Raw genomic sequence first — 16,845 nt, forward strand, 5'->3', positions numbered from 1 at the left:
TCCCGGCCTGTCACCTCCGCTCCGCTCTTCTCTAATTTACCATTCCAGTCCAGGTTTCATCAGACTAATCAGGTCAGCGGTTCTGATCCCTCACTTCCTTGTCGCCTGTCCCCGAGGCTGTCCCGTTTGGTCAAACGGAGCGGAAATGGCAGGCGGGCTGAGTCAAGGGGAAGGTTGAGGACAATTTATTCATCGGGAAATGAAATGCAACAGAGCGACGGCAGCAGGGGATGCAAACACGGCTCGTACACAAAACAAAAAAACATACTTAGCTTGCTTGCACATGCACACACTTGCAGACACACAAGTGTAACGGAGGTCACTTACGCTGTGGTTTCCAAATCGCCCAGGCCATGACAAAGCTTTTTCAAGGTGATGCATTTGCTTAAATTATTTTTTTATCTCATCAGGGAAGTGATTTGTTGTTCTCTTCCTTGACTTTTACAGACAGAGAGAGAAAATGTCCTTGCACAGCCTCAGTGTGAACCATAAACCAATTAGTGCTGCAAGAATATGATTGTCCGTCTACGCCACAGTTGAAGAATGAAGCATTCAATCAGGCTATAATTTGTCATTGGCACTAAATGTCATCATTGGCAGTTTTGTGAGAAAGATGCCAGCATGAATAGACACAAAAGAAAACACACAGAAATACGTATTTACACTGTGGAAGTGTATTGGTAATTTTTGTGCAGTGTTGTGAAGAACATCACAGTAGAAAAGCCATGATTCTGTCTCCAAAACAATGATATTACATTTACTTATATTTTAACTTTTATATGCAGTATATTTATACTTATATCCCACTCCTATTTAAAAAAGAAAATCCTGGAATTACTCTGCATTTGATCCTTTTTTTAGATTAGTTTTGAGATGATTCTGAGAAATACTTCAGAAGTTACATTTCTGCTTTAATTTGGATATCTTTGGTTCTACCTTCTGTATTTGCCTTTTATGGTAAATGGTAAATGGACTGTGCTTGTATAGCGCCTTTCTAGTCTTCCGACCACTCAAAGCGCTTTTACACTACAAATCACATTCACCCATTCACACACATTCATACACTGATGGCACAGCCATCAGGAGCAATTTGGGGTTAAGTATCTTACCCGAGGACACATCGGCATGTGGACTGGAGGAGCCAGGAATCGAACCACCGATCTTCCGATTAGTGGATGACCCGCTCTACCTCCTGACCCACAGCTGAATTATAATATGAAAATGTTAATTATTTAATGTAGATATACGTGCAGTTGTTCTTCCACTTAATTAAAGTTATTTTTTATTATAATAACATCAACATTTGCTTTTCGTTTGTCCATGTAGTGCTCTTTAAATGGTTTTCACACTAATTGAGTACCAGAAAGATAAAGTGGTTAGGCTTTAAGATAAAAAACTGCATACATTTAATGAAAACGTTAAATTTTCTTTATATTGTAATTGTGATTACATGAATGACAAGAAAGCCCTTTGACTTTTTGTTTATTTTGTCAAAGACACATTTACAACTTCTCTGGAGTCAGCTGGCAGCGTCTCACTTCATGTCCGTCTTTCCTCTTCCCGAAACTGAGAGAGGTCGCGGGGAACCAATCCCCTGATGGAGAGCTGATGAGAAGTAGAAAGCTGGTGTTTAAGGTGAAAGTAAAATCTCAGCTGTCTGAACTACAGTAGGTACCATCAGTCCCACCAGAACTTTGGTTCCCATTGAACATTATACATAGCAAGTAATTTAAATAAAAATACTATTACACATTTACGTATCCCTGATAAAAAAAAGGAATAAAAGTGAATTAAATATGAAACAGAACAAACTAAAAAGCATCAGAGCGAAGATGTGTTTTTGAATTACATAATGCTGAGCTGTAAAGGGCCTTTAAAGGCCATATGATACGTTTCCCCGTCTCATGAAGTACTTACAGTATCTCTTTTCTCTGACTAGCAGGATAGACATCTTCTCATATGCAGCCAATCTAGTGATCAAAATTTAGCTAATCTGTGGGTGAAAATCAGATAAGATGTAAACTATGGTTGTACAAGCAATCTCCTGTCTATCATGGCGGCCAGTTTAATCTGTTCAGAGAACATCAAAGGAGACTTTAACAGTAGAAGGATCTCTTTCTTTTTGTTATTTTTTGTTCAGTGGTTTCTGCAGCACATCACACATTTCCAGGATGCTGCAGTGCACGGCAGACTGCATGCTCCTTGTGGGATTCCCTTGATTTTCCAATATTCTGATAAGCCTTATCAACCACAGAGTTTGTCCACACTCTTAACACAGACCAAGGAGAGACTCAGTCATGTGTGTATCCTGTTACTCCTGAAGGAGAAGGATATCGACTGAATCAGTACAGCAAAAGCTGCAGGGCTCTGTTCTCAATGAAACATTAAATTTCTTATGGATCTGAGATGTGTGATGTGTTCAGGGACACTCCTGGGCCGTGGAGAGCTAACTGTTCACTCTGAAGTAGGGAACACAAACAGCAGCCCCAAAAGATATCTGTTACAACTTTCAGCGTTGTCAGAAAACAGCTTGTACTGTCATAATTAGCCAGAGCAAGACAGGAGGGACTGCAGAACATCTTTTACATCATCTAATTTTAGTGTATTTGCTGAACTGCCCTTGGGCTCTGGAGGAACATGACAGCTCAAAATCAATATTTATGTGAACACAAATCAGCAATCTGGAGACAAGACATTAATAGAAACAGGACTCAGTGACACACCAACACTGATTTCACAGGAACATTAACAAGCTACTGCTGAAATACAACTGTTTCTGCATTTACTCATTATATACAGCGTTTCTTGGTGATCATCACCTCTTTAACACATAACTTAAAGACTCTACACACCCATGGTCCATCTACATGGGTGTTTTCACTTATTTGCTTGATTAGATTTCATCTGATGGACAGTGTGGGTGTACAGACTGACATCTATCTCACCCTCTGATAGGCTAAATTGCGCCTGTTGGGGTCTAATTTGTTAAAATAAGTGAAAACACACATCTGGATGTGAAAAAACTGAACTTGCTACTATTGCTAAATGTTTTATGGCCACTTGGGGGCAGCAGAAACAAGCTGTAACACAACACTGACAAAGTATCACCTTTCAAAGGATTGGTGTGTAAGATTTAGGGGGATCTATTGGCAGAAATGGAATATAATATTCATAAGTATGTTTATATTAGTGTATAATCACCTGAAACTAACACTTGTTGTGTTTTTGTTACCTTAGATTGAGCCCTTTATATCTACACAGAGAGCAGGTCCTCTTCCACGGAGCCCACCGTGTTGCACCGCCATGTTTCTACAGTAGCCCTACGCTAGATGCCGCTAAATGCTACACACTGGTCCTTTAAAGTCAGGCTACTGCTGTTACACCGCACAGAACAAGGACAAAAGTAAACAAACTGCTGTAGCATCATGGACGGACAGTGTGTCACTAACAGCACCTAACCACACCAGGGTAACATTTTCAGGCATGTTTACATGCTGTTTGATGTGCTGCAGTGGAGCAGCTAATTAGCTATCTAGCCTGTTAACTGACGTTAGCGCCACGGTGCACTTTTCCTTAGTGAATGTTTGTTTGGTGGGTCGTTCAACAAGCTAAGCAGGACAAGACGTGTGTTCATGTTTGTAAGTTAGATAAGAAAGAGACTTTAGCAAGAAAGCTAATGTGGGTTGTTGTGCAGAGTCTGTGGTTCTTGTGTTTTGTAGCAGGATGCTATCAGGCTAAGTGTGGTTTCTGATTTTTCTCTCAAAGGAGTACATACGTACAGAGCGTCTTATTCATTGGTCGACACACTTGCTTGGTGGTTTTGATAGCATGAAACCAATTTTTTGTATTACAGGATGTTTTATATATATATATATATATTGTTTTGTTTCTCATCTTTATGTTCTTTCACGTTGCATGTATAAAGCCAGGATCAGACTAAATTATATTTTTGTCTTTCCAGATGTACACTGTGTCAGATTAAACTTTCATAAATCATAGTCATATATAGTCACAAAGTCATCTAAAAATTAGTAGCCTGCTACCTATATATTTTCCATTGCTCTTTGCATAAAAACGAGTAAAGAGAGATAAAAGGTTTGATAAAAGATTTCGTTAGCATCAGAGCTAAACAAATCCAGGTTTGGATGCTGTCTCAGTACTTTGGGCACCACATCACGTCACGTCGTAGCAGACAGTGACAGTATTGTACAACAAAAATATTGTCATTGACATATGAAAAGCTTGCAACTGGAATTTGGGGGATTTTCTTGAATGTTAAGAGACGGCATGTGTCTACAGCAACTTGGCAGCTGAGACTCTTTAAAAGTTGAAAAGTTTTTTTCTTCTAAATTCCCGAAAAGCTGACATTTTGGAGATTATTATCACTGAAAGAAGTGTGTGTATCTCTACTGGGTTCCCCTCCCAGAAACCAGTTAATGAAGACTATTATGTGCTGCAGAAAAAAATTTTCAATTAACTGAACTAATTTGATGAGTGTTTACTCATTACTGCGTCAGATTCCCCACTGAGGTTATTTAGAGGCAGACATACAAATACGCACACAAAAGCGCGGAGAAGTATTTACGTAAAAACACATTCACACACTTTCCCAATGCTCATGCCACTCATTTCACCCACCTGGCATGGCTGTGTAACAGATGGGTGACCTCTATGAATGCCAGATCAAAATATGACAGCCAATATCCCGCTATGTGCACACGCTAACAAATCCATTCACTTTGCTCTGCACTCCTTTCACTGTGACATCAACTCACTCGCCGTGTGTGTGATTTGCCAGCTGTCAATTTACTATTTGATGCTTTTTCACTTTGGTGGGGATTGTGCTTTCGGATGTGTGTATGTGTGTATCCAAAAAAAGATTAAATAAAACAGCCATGCATTTATATACACAGAGGAACATTTGCAAAAGATTTAATTGTGTTTTCAGGAGGAACAAGTCATTAAAAATAAACACACATGCTGATACAAAGTGCAGAAATTGAACAAATCTACTGTTGCAATGATTACACACAAACCTCAGCCCAAAAAAAAAAAAAAAAATGTTACTAATCCTCAAGGAGAAACAGTGATTGTCTTTTTTTGTGTGTGTGTTTTGCTTTTTTAATTTAATTTTTGAGTATTTCTTTTCCAATCGAAGCCACTTCAGTGAATCTTTCATTTTAGGGTGAATCAGCATGAATGAGAAAATAGCAAAAAAATCAAGTTTTTCACACTGTGCACAGAGATTTAACATGTGCACCATTTCTCTTTACAAGGGAAGAGCACAGCTGATGCATAAGCATGAGATACTGCTGGCATTCAGAAGTCCAAATCCATCTCAAGCAACAAACAACAAAAGTCTGAAATTTTACTGTTATAAATGTCGGTGTTTACCTCCAACAAAACGGCTCCTCTGTTCTCTGCATCTCAACCCTATTTAAGCTTCCTAATGCAGTTTTTTTACCCCCAAAACACATGATGGTCATTTTTTTCGTTATTGTAGTGAATGAAGTGCACTATACAGTAAAAATGAATGATTTCAGACACAGCCTAGTTTTCTATCACTCTCACTTTTACTATTTCTAATAGCACATGGACCTTTGGTGACATAATTCCCAGCGTAGCTCAGCCCAATTTCAACCTGAGCAGATGTAGAACAAGTCAGCATAAGTGAAAACATCTGTGTGTGGGTGTGCAGGACCATTAACTTCTCTTTAAAAGCTTTTGTGTTTATTGTTTCCAAATGTTCTCTGATTGAACAACCGAGCAATCATTTAAAAAAAAGTATCTACAGATGAATTAATAATGAAGTTTTAGCCTTTAACGTAACTGAAACATTTCATAGTTCAAAATAAAAATGTTGTGAACACATCTTAAAGGGAAACTTGGGTATTTTTCAACCTGGACCCTACTCACTCTTACTAACCTCTGCAATATAATAATGACATGCAAGCTATTTCATATATTAATAAGACTGATTACTAAGAATACATGTCATGCATTGGAAAAACTGTTGGCCCATATGAATCAAAAGAGAAAGAAATAGTTTCCAGCTTTATTACCTCTGACATACATTAACAAGGAAACCTTGAAATTTCTATTGTAATTATCATCATGAAGGAGAGTAGAATATAAATCAGTTGCAAATCTGTCAAAATAGATTTAGCTGTATGTAACAGGTGTATTCACTCAGTATGCTTCAAGTACAACAAGGGAAATGTTCTCTTGTTGTCTTTTTCCACAATAATAACGCAACCTTGACCATATGATTCATTATTGCTGTAAAAAAAAAGAAGAAAACAACCAATAATTCTGTGTATTGTAAGCGTAATTTGTTTTCTGGCAGTGTGACATCTGCTAACACAATTAAGTTCCAGAAATGCAGAACTGCACAGCTATAATTCCTCCACAACAGTGTGTTTGCAGCCGTCAGATGTAATTAGAATTCTTTCATTGTTTTCCTGCAGACGCACTGCTCAGTCTCGCTCTCTCTGCCTGCTTTCGCTATTGATTTCACTCAAACTTTTTTTTGATAAAACTTTGTTCTTGATTGCTTTGATGAATAAGAGCCTCGATATCAGCCAAGCCTTTAATCACACAATCATTTCAAACAACACTCCCTTCTTAATTCACATTTTCTTTGCTTTGTTTCATCAGTGAAAACAAAAGATGGTGGCTATTTCATACTCGTACTTTACTTTATTGTCTAGTCAATAGATTTCATTCCTTTCTTTCTTCATTTGAAATTGCCTTTGACGTTTGGGTGTTTGATACATTTTTTTGATTGCAGACAGATGTATACCCCTCCCCTCACCCTCTCCTTTCCTTTCAAGCGTTGTAGGAGAACCTACGGTGGCCATGAAACTCGCAAAAAATGTAAAAGGCCCTCTCTAGAGACAGTGTTTGGTGTGCGTTCTGGGCTACCATAGAAAAATGGCGGGCTCCGTGGAATAGGTAATGAAAACACAACGATTCTTATTTTCATGGGATTATACACTAATTAAAACTTTTTTCTTCCAAGTCCGTTCTGCTAGATGCCACTAAATGCTACACACTGGTCCTTTAAGTTGAACTGGGGGGGTTACATTTGCACAAAAACATGAAACAAAAGCTCGATACAGCTGAACAAGGACAGATAAGGACAAAGATGCTTACCCAGAGAAAGATACACCAATGTTCAGTCTGCAACTAACAATTTATCTACAATTAATCTACAAAATATCAGAGAATAGAGGAAAATGCCCCTTACAAGTTTCCAGAGACTGAAGTGACATTTTCAGATTGCTTGTTTTGTCCAACAAACAGTCCAAAATCTTGTGTAATTTACAGTATAAAACAAAGAAAAGTCCTAAGTCCTTACATTTGTTAAGCCAATATTAACATTTTTCTTCTCAATGGATGAAAACTGTTGATGATTACAATACAGTAATTTTGTGTAATGTTACATTTTTGAATGTACATTTAACAGTTTTAATAATAGTTTGTAAGCACTTGCAATTGTGGAGTGTAAATACACAGAGTTTTGGTGGTGGTTGAGTTTGAGTGAGAAAACAGTTCATTAATTTTGAAAAATGTGGTCACTGAATGCATTTTGAGTCCACTTTGGTCGTTGAATCGATTAATCAGCTGATTGTTTCAGGAGTAATTATATTTATTTGTTATACCACACATAGCTGCTCAGTTAGGGGATTGTCGTTCAGCTAATGTGTAATCAATATTGGCTTTTTTATCTTTATGCAAGTCAAGTCTGAGTGTCTCAGCATTAATGAGAATAACTAAAGATAAAGTTGTAAATTGTCTCATCCTTACAGGTGAAACAAGACAAGAGAGTGAGGAAACGTCGAAAAACACAATCCTGAGAAAAGGTTTAATCAGGCAAAGTAATTGAAAACACCCGTATGGGTTTAAAATACTGAAGAGTCAACAGTTTATCAGGTTTATCGATCGACTAAGGGCTCAGTCATCCAATCAGACTGATTAACCAGTTGTAGTGTTGTTATATCTGTGAGTCTTTCCTTCTTTGTGGAATTAGAAACGGGCCACCGGTGAAACCACAAAGACACACACGGGAGAGATCTCTCACACAAGCACAAGGAAGAAACTGACCAATAAACTCCTAAAAGTGTGTGCAAACCTCCTAAAAGTGTGTTTCTGAACTGCTGCTACATTATGAACCATCCAGACATCTCAGATTATCCCCCGAGTCAAAACTAAACATGCAGACGCAGCTTTGGCTTTTTATGCACCACTTATTTGGAACAAACTCCCAGAAAACTTGAAGTCTGCTGCAACTCTCAGTTAATTTGTTTGCCGCTGCCTTTTATAAATTCAAATTCGGGGCTTTTTATATCATATCTCACCCTGCACTGTAGCAGCAATGTAATTTTTATTCTCCTGTTTTATCTGTCTTTAGGGCTGCTACTAACGATTATTTTCATTATCAATTAATCTGCTGATTATTTTCTCGATTAACCATCAGAAAATTGTTAAAGAGTTAAAGGTGACGTCTTTATATAACTTTTTTTGTATGACCGACCGTCCAAAACCTAAACACATTCAGTTTAATATCAAGTATAAGAAAGAAAAGTATTAAATCATCACGTTTCAGAAGCTGGAATCAGCAAATATTTGGGATTTTTGATTAAAAAATTACTAAAGCGATACATTTTTATTTTCTATTTAACTCTTTAAATGTCTTTTATTTTGTAATGTCTTGTTTCTTTTGCATTAATGCCTTTTATGTTTTATGTAAAGCACTTTGAGTTACCTTGTTGTCTATACGAATAAACCCGCCTCGCCTTACATACAGTCACACACACACGCGCGTGCACACACTCGTGAGCGCACACTGTGGCTTATAACAGCTGTGTGTTATTAAGAGATAAGCAGATCAGGGGTCAAAAACCACCGCTGGCTTCGACACAGCTGTAACATACACACTCACAGCTGGAATAAAGTGGTGTGCTCTCGGGAGGTCAGGCGAGCCGCCCGCCTGGCAGAGACGGTGTGTGTGTGTGTCTCTGATATAGCCTACTTTCGGGGACTAAGGACCAGTTAATAGAGGACGACTTGTCTGTTGGGGACAAAAGCCGTGTCATCAACTGAGGAAAAGATTATTAGGGTGAGTCTCAAGGAAATGAATGTAAGTCTATGTAATGTCCCCAAAGTGACCTAAGTAAAAGTGTGTGTGTGTTTGAATAAGTTTTGCATAATGTCAAAATCTTCTCTACATTTTTTTATGATGCATCTGTGGTGTGTGTTCCTCTGTGAATTGATCTAAGACACAACGGGTTTCTCAATGTTTCAGTCCTCTGTGTATGTGTGTGTGTGTGTGTGTGTGTGTGTTTGTGTGTGTGTGCTTTGTTTGCATAATGTTGCATAATGAGGGACAAATAGTGTGTGAGTACGTCTCTCTCTCTGTGTGTTTTGTGTATTTTTCTGACATGTAGGTTGTGTGTGTGTGTGTGTGTGTGTGTGTGTGTGTATGTGTGTTATTTAAAGAAGGGATTAGGACCACCAGAGACTAAACACCTGATTAATGCAGAGAAATGGATTGGAAAGTGGATTTGAGCCAATAGGTTTTCAACACACACACACACACACACACACACACACACACACACACTGACAGCAATAAGTCAGACAGTCGGTGAACATCAGTGACAGAGTTACAAGGAGAAGTTAACATTTATTTATTATTTCAGAAGTTCAGAAAGACTATTTAACGTCATCCGGTTTGCTCAAAATCCTCAGACTCCTCCCCACAGAGCAACGCGTGTATTGTCAACTCTCGTCAAATCAAAAAAAAAAATGTCACAGACTCAAATAAACAAGGCCGCACGTCAACCCAAACAGACGACAGTGATGGGAATTATAAAGGAACGACTGCGCTGTTGAAAGGTCAAAACTGCCACTGCCAGACAACAGCTGGAGCAGAGGAGGATGCTAAACTTAGCAACTGTAGAAGTCAGGTAGCAAAGTGTCGACTTATCTTTATGTTATCATGTTATTTTATTATTACGCTCCTCTGCAGCTTGTGCTGTCTGAAGCCCTGACTGTCTTACTGTGCATGGGACACAATTGTTTGTTTGTTTTGCTCAAAGCATCCTGTGGTAAAGCTTTATATTATATTTCTGAATCAGTACATCAAATCCATACAAGTAGTACTCAGTGCCTTTAGCTATGCAAGGGAGGGGCTAAAGTGATATATAATCATTAGTTTTATATGTAGATTAAAAAAAAAAAAAGTTCCTCCTGACCAAGTGGGAACTACAATGGCTTGATGCTGAAGCCACTGCTGAAGTACGTTAAGGTGCAACGCCAGGGACGGCCACTAGATGCTGGCTCCAGTTGACTCTCATTCAAAAAGTGTCGACTTCTCTCTAGAAATACTAAGTCGATAATTTGTTTCAACAGGTTATTATGGTCTCAATCACTAAGTTTGGGCCCTCTAATAAGTCTGCTGATGGTCATTTTGGGAAATATTGCTTCATCAATAAGATTTGAAGACTCACTGGCTCAGGGACACGCACTGAGTCAGAATATTGTTGCAATATTTCAGTAAGTTTAATGTTACTTGATTATGATACCTGCTACCTGTTGCACCCCAGCGACACCCTGCACTCCTTATTTGGAAGGTCTTGGCTCCAAATGGAAAAGATGGCGCCGACCATGAGCTGGCTCCGATGCAAATCAATGGGTGACATCACAACTCGCTATCTTTATATACAGTCTAAGCTTTTGACACTGGGTGTTCCAGCTGTTTTTCCTAACTTGCTAAAGCACAGATGTTACTAAACCATGTGTTTTTTTTTTATAATTGTTGCTTTGTACACCCAAAGCCCTTCGGATTAGATATGATCCATTATACAGCTATCTTACAAGGGTGCTTATCTAAATCCTAAATTACTCACTTCCTGTAGGTTTCAGAGGAACAGTATCTCACAGAGAACATCAGTTGTTGTCTTCCTTGATTTAAGTAAGACTTCCACTGATCTGGTTTCATACCACCCCTGCAGCATAATCTACGTCTCCTCTGCTCATTTGCATACTCCATATGATCCAAACGGTCATGTTTTTGCAAAGAAATATGGCTAAAGACACAACGTCTGCTGCTAGCACAGTTAGCTGTTTAGGTCTGTCATTTGTAACTATTGAAACTGAACTTTATTTTAGTCCATAAATAATAACACAAACCATCAGAGACAATTAGTTCCCATAAAACAGCACAGACAAAACCAGTCCAGCACAGCATGTTCAACATGTTCTTATGAAGTGAAAAGATGTAGGCTTGAAATACAGATTATTACGCCTACTTTTCACACATTACATAACTTTATTTGGCTTCAAAAGTAATAAAACTTATCATATCATCACCATACTAATGCCAAATTGCTGTTTTGATCACACAATCACAGAAGAGCAAGCTAAAAACTTTTTCTAGTTTTTATTCCCATGAGTGTAAATCTGAAAGTGGTCATAAATTGTCAACGTGGGAACAGTGCGTTCACACTTCAGGGGCGTAAAGAGACAGCGAGCGAGAGAGAAGCATAACCTCACAATCATGTATCAGTGACTCCTGTCTGGGTAATTTGTTTCAGTTTTCTTTGCACCAACAAACAGGCGGAACAGTCTTAAAATAGATTATATTGAACATTATTAATTAGCCGTCGAAGGACTAGAATGTCAATGCGTGTTTGGTTGGTATGCTGCCATCCAGATGCTTCCCTGCTGCTAAATCCAAAATGTAAGCACACTGACATTCACCGGAGAGAGAGGAAGAAAGGAAGGAGAGAGTCATAATTGGTAGTGATCGCACCAGCTTCTCCTATCACATCATGGTTTGCTCACAGGAGTGAAATTATGCTTGCCAGTGTGTGTGTGTGTGTGTGTGTGTGCTGCAGAGAGTTCAAGACACACACAGAGAGAGAGAGAGAGAGAGAGAAATCTGTCCAAAGACGTCAAACCAATATTTCAATTTAACCTTTCGCGTGCTCTGAAAGTTTAAACTGAACACTTAAGCTCACTTGAAACAGGGCATCAAGTGACGTAAGTGCACACACACACACACTTACTTGTCCGGGTCTCTGAGGCATTTTGTGTGCCTACGTGAGTCATCCCTGCTTGACAACACTGAGAAACAGTTAAACAAGATAAACATGGAAAGTAGCTGCGCAACCTTCTGGTCACACACACACACACACACACACACACATATCGTCTCTTTGTCACATTCACATCCTTTCTCTCACACGCACATTTCATCAACTGCAAATTTACTCACTTCCAGTATGTTGCACAGAGACGCCCTCATTATCTCACACCTCCAAACAAATCACCACCATTTCCTCCACACACACACACACGTCGATTATTTCACTGTTTATGTAAACGTCTTCCTCAGAAGGCCGAGCCCGTACAGCCGGCATGAAGGCCAAGGTTTCCCGTTTGTACTTCTAATCAGCATGAAATAGCTTGTTAGCCGCTAATCTGATTGAATTTCTCCCATAAAAAGGCCCAAAACGAATCGATCCAGAAATATCTTGCGCCGGCTTTTTCGGCTTTGTTTGTTTGTTTTCTATTCTCGGCGTTTCAAATACCTGAAGCTTTTGTGAGCAAACATAAAGAAGCAGCTCCGGAGATGGGGGGTGGGGGTGGGGGGGGGGGGGGGGGGGGCATATTAGCTGCAACATACCTCTTGCACGTGTTCTGCAGCAGCGACACACACGCTAACAGACACACTGCATTGATTCATTTTACACGTGCTTACTACTCAAGAACAGAACGTCTCTTGAACAGACATTGATTTGACATTTTCCCATCATTCATTCATTTTAATTATGATTGTTATTGACAAAGCAGAGGGTGCGATTTGTGTGCTTCTCACTCCACCTCCACATTTTATTTTTCCTGAATAAAATCAGTGTCTTAGTGAGGTGTCGTTGGCTCCAGAACATCCTCAATGACATCCTAGATTCGCCAAGTCTTTGGACTATTTTTGCAAAGATATTCCCTCATTGCATTTTGATGATGCTGGTGGAGAGTGCAGTCTAAGGGGGTTTTCAGACCTAAAATGCATCACTACAAACTCCGTGACAACTTTAAATCCAGTTATTGGTTAGATGTATTTGGGGTAAGAACTTAAACACAGGAAAAAGGTCCTGAAGAGGGTCATCTGGCCAAATGCAACGTTCTTCATTGCACTAGCTCAGGTCAGACCTCAGTTCACTCTCCGGTTAGCTGCTAGCAACTATTGATTTCATCCATCTGCATCCCAGTATGTAAAGCGCACCTTGCAGACCTTGCAACTTGCAGAGTATGTCTAGGAGTTGGTTCCCACCACAAACAAACTGCTCCAGGGTTCATTTGGGACCAGATCAAGACCACTTCAGTACGGTTGGAAGGTGGAAAGGTGGAAAACAAACCAGAGTCTGATTCAACCAAACTAAAAAAAGCGCAGCTCTGAAAATGCCCTAACAAAGTCCTTCAAAATCTCCTGTGGGTTTTTAAAATGCGACTGTGTCTAGGAAGTACATTTATATACAACTAATTTGCAACAGCACATACGAAGGAGGGAAAGATAAGGCAGCGCTTGGTTAAGGTTAAGGAAAGATCAGTCTCGGTTTGATACAGAAACAACTCTGGAGTTAGGCTACTTGAAGCACGAGGCATGACATTGCAGTCTTTCACTAACCTTAACCATCACCACCATGACTTCTAGGATGTCCAGCGAAATTCAACTGTTTACATCAACCTGCTGCTATCTTCACTCCACCATCACCACCAGCATCTAGACTCTGGTCGATTCTGTCCTATCTCCTATCTTCATACGGGCCTAAACTTATGAAAATGTTTTAAATCGACAGAGTCTAATTACCAAGGACTGTTGCTCACCTCAAAAAATATTGTTTTACAGTCCCAATTTTGAGCTCTATTAATTGAACTGTAGCCAGGGCATTTGCTACTCCACAGGCTGCTTTGCAGGTGAAGATCTTCTGATATACTAAAAATTGTATTTGAAATTAAATGACACAACAAAGTAAACTGCTGTCTCCCATATCAAAGTCACACACTTTGGTTTTGAGGCACTATAACAAAGTCAAGCTTCTTCCATTATTTGGAGATGCAACTGTCGTATCATGTTATTCGAACAACCACACAAGAGACCCTGGTGCAGTGAATATAAAACAGAGGCATTTGAGCATATGATCAATGCTGTGTCTTAACTTACAGGCCTCTGTAGCCTATATATAGTGTTTCCTTCCCTGGATGCAAAGCACAGCACAGCATATTTATTTGTGGTGTATGCTTTCTATGTGCAGCCTGCATCAAAATGGATAAATCATCAAGGTCTCTCTAGCTCTCTCTTTCTCACACACACATACACACACACAAAGCAGATTCATACTGTCAGATCTTGATGCATAATTTCCTATTTCTGCTCAAAAAAAAAGCAATCATATGCAAAGTGATGAAACACAAAAACACACACCCTCCCTCTCTCTCTCTCTCTCTCTCTCTCTCTCTCTCATTCACTCATTCGCACACTAACACAAACTCAAGAGTCAAAACTGCACTCTTCATAGTAGCTTTAGCTTAGGGATTATCACTACAGTAAAGGGCTTATTAATATATTGACCAGACAAATGTACAAGCTGAGATCAATGAACCAACAACTGCAGCAGTGCATCCTCCATTACAATGACTAGAGCAGCAACAGTGCTGATAAGGCACAGGAGGAGGTTATTTAAAAAATAAATTTCAAGGTAGAAGGAACTGCAGTGTTGCATAATTCAGGTTCTTGTTTAAGAAGACGTACCATCAAGTCACTGACTTTTGTGATATTGTTTAAAAAAAAGTAGACCAGAGAATATTCAGTGTCTGGGTTACTGTGAGCTCTCTTCAAGAGGAGACAAGAGTGACCAGCGTTCATTCATTTCATGTAAGTGCTGGGAGACCGAGAGCATCAAAGAGCTGAGCACTGGCAACTTGACTACGGGGAGAAAATTGAACAGAGGTCTGTCCATCAGGCTGTCGAGGACGCCTGGGGAACAACAAGAAAACCTTGTGTATTTACACGGGAAAACCTCATTGCCCAGCAAAGGCGCTCTCCTGACAAAGTGTCTTTCAGCACAGAGACTACTACTACTCACAAAGCCTGTAGCACTCTTGGCCCACTGGTTTATCAGATGGCTGTCTCGCTTCGAAAACCAGCATAGACTATTCTTGTATTGACGTTGCTTTCTCCCTACGCTTCTATTAGGTGGCTTTTGTCTGAATCGCCCCCTCGCTTCGCTCTCATCGGCTGGTTATCTTCCGTGTCTGGAGTGGAAGATAACTCGCCACGCCATTGGCCCGTCACCGCCTCCAGTCTGGCGGAGACCGGCAGAAGGAAAAAACAACCAAAATACATGCATGACACAATTCAAGAACATATGGAAAGAAAATTCTATGCACCAAATGAACACAAATCAAATATAACATAATATAACAAAGTATAAATTATGACGAGCACTAAACACGCCAATAACAATCCAATAATCAGTATCTGCAGTGTGTCACCTTTGTAGAGACCTTTAAGTGAAAAGAAAAACGCGTGACAGATTTCAGAGATTGTAGGTTCCAACACGTCTGAGGCTCCTGATGAAAATGTTGATTGCTTTGTGTGTTTCTATGGAAACAAAAGGTCTGTGATTTGACTATACCTTTAAAAGGTATGTCGGGAATGATAACTTGTCTTGTATATGAATGTGTGTGTCTGTGGATTTAAAGTAAACACTAGTTTACTGTACCCAGCGGATGTCAAAAAGCAACGCTAATATCTCAAAAGTTTCTACATCGATGGCATATTTGACATTTATGGAGGCATGATGGTTATCGACTGTATGTATAAAGTCTTTAAAGGCCTTTATATCATATGACAATACTCCAATGATGTCCTCTATGAAGAGTCCAAGTTTGCACATGGAAATCTCTTGTTCCCACTCAGTCATATAAAGGTTTGTATAGGACGCACGTTTCCTATCAATCAGATTTGTAGTTATAATTGCCTGGTATCTTCAGGATCAGGATCTCTACTAAATATGGTTTTGATTACTTTTAGTCCCATATACATGATGTTGGTGTATAAGGTGTCAATGTCAATTATGAACAGGTAAACAGAGGCGCCAAGAAACAAAAAATCATACCTGTCCTTTAAATAGCTGGGATGCCTGGTGGTAAGAGTCCCAAAAAGTGGTCAACATACCGTGATATGTGATAAGCAGGCCGACACGGAATCTGCGCCCGCGGAATTCCGACGACACCGCCACAGATTTCCCGCAGATGTTAAACAAAAAGAGATGCTGCTTGTAAGTTTTATGTTTGTTTGAGTGTCATGTTTTTTGCCGTTTTTAGAGGTTCTCAAAAGATATTTGGTGAAGTTGAGGTCAAGGGCCTTACTAGTTATTTATTTATGTATTTATTTGTTTATGTGTTGTAGTGTTAATTGTTGGGAGATGATTAATCCACATTGAACGTTGCATTTTAGTGGCCATGTTATGCTGGTCAAGTTTTCCAACAAACGTTCACACTTTGTTTTGAACTGTTTGTGATGAAATAAAATCTCAAATTCAGTGGTTCTACTAAAACCTACTAAATATTTCTTTCAGCCTGCTTGAGGTAAAGTCAAGTTGTTTTAATGTATTGTATGTGTGCTTATTTTTGCTCAAAAACAATCTTTGTTATCGTAAATGAATATTGTCTATCACATTACAAGCCGTGTGGGTCTGGTGATAAGTCACTTTGCTAACATCTGATCTAATGGGTCTGCCAGGAGGAACTTTGGAGTGAATTGTCCACATTTCA

The 16,845-nt window shown here is 39.3% G+C and overlaps 1 long non-coding RNA gene across 2 annotated transcripts; it reads right to left on the reverse strand.

Annotated features, from left to right (window-relative positions):
* Positions 1 to 1,186: 1,186 nt before the first annotated feature.
* LOC121889096 lies at positions 1,187 to 16,249 on the reverse strand. 2 transcript variants are annotated; one of them, XR_006093432.1, is made up of 3 exons: positions 16,188 to 16,249; positions 1,918 to 1,993; positions 1,187 to 1,605 (listed from the first exon to the last, which is right to left on the reverse strand). It is a non-coding gene; the product is annotated as an uncharacterized LOC121889096 (long non-coding RNA). The 2 variants fall into 2 exon arrangements; XR_006093431.1 differs by lacking the exon at positions 16,188 to 16,249 and adding an exon at positions 15,153 to 15,884.
* Between the last annotated feature and the right edge of the window lie 596 nt (positions 16,250 to 16,845).

This window comes from Thunnus maccoyii, chromosome 22 (genome assembly GCF_910596095.1).
Source record: "Thunnus maccoyii chromosome 22, fThuMac1.1, whole genome shotgun sequence".
NCBI classification, from domain to species: domain Eukaryota; kingdom Metazoa; phylum Chordata; class Actinopteri; order Scombriformes; family Scombridae; genus Thunnus; species Thunnus maccoyii.